Source organism: Penaeus monodon, chromosome 29, assembly GCF_015228065.2.
Source record: "Penaeus monodon isolate SGIC_2016 chromosome 29, NSTDA_Pmon_1, whole genome shotgun sequence".
In the NCBI taxonomy this organism is placed as follows: Eukaryota; Metazoa; Arthropoda; class Malacostraca; order Decapoda; family Penaeidae; genus Penaeus; species Penaeus monodon.
Window position 1 is genome coordinate 28,683,233 of NC_051414.1, and position 250 is coordinate 28,683,482.

The 250-nt window shown below is 36.4% G+C and overlaps 1 protein-coding gene across 1 annotated transcript in view; it reads left to right on the forward strand.

The window, feature by feature from the left end:
• LOC119591822 (mucin-2-like) overlaps window positions 1-250 on the forward strand; it is a 9,846-nt gene that overhangs the window by 7,061 nt on the left and 2,535 nt on the right. The window lies entirely within an intron of this gene.

Below are 250 nucleotides of genomic sequence, written 5' to 3' on the forward strand. Positions count from 1 at the left end.
TCCATCATCTGTAACTAAACAAACCATTAAAAGTAATAGGAGTTAACGAGACTTCAGTACTATAGCTCTCAGGTAATTCAATATAAATAGCCTAATTCAGTGTGGAGTGACAGACACGAGGAATACTGTAGAGAATTAAGCGGGAAATAAACAGACTATTAATAAAGGACCATCTAAAGAAAAGTCTTCCCTACGTTAAATAAAAATTTCCCTTAGGACAATGTTCCACAGGGCAAAATCCCAGCACAGC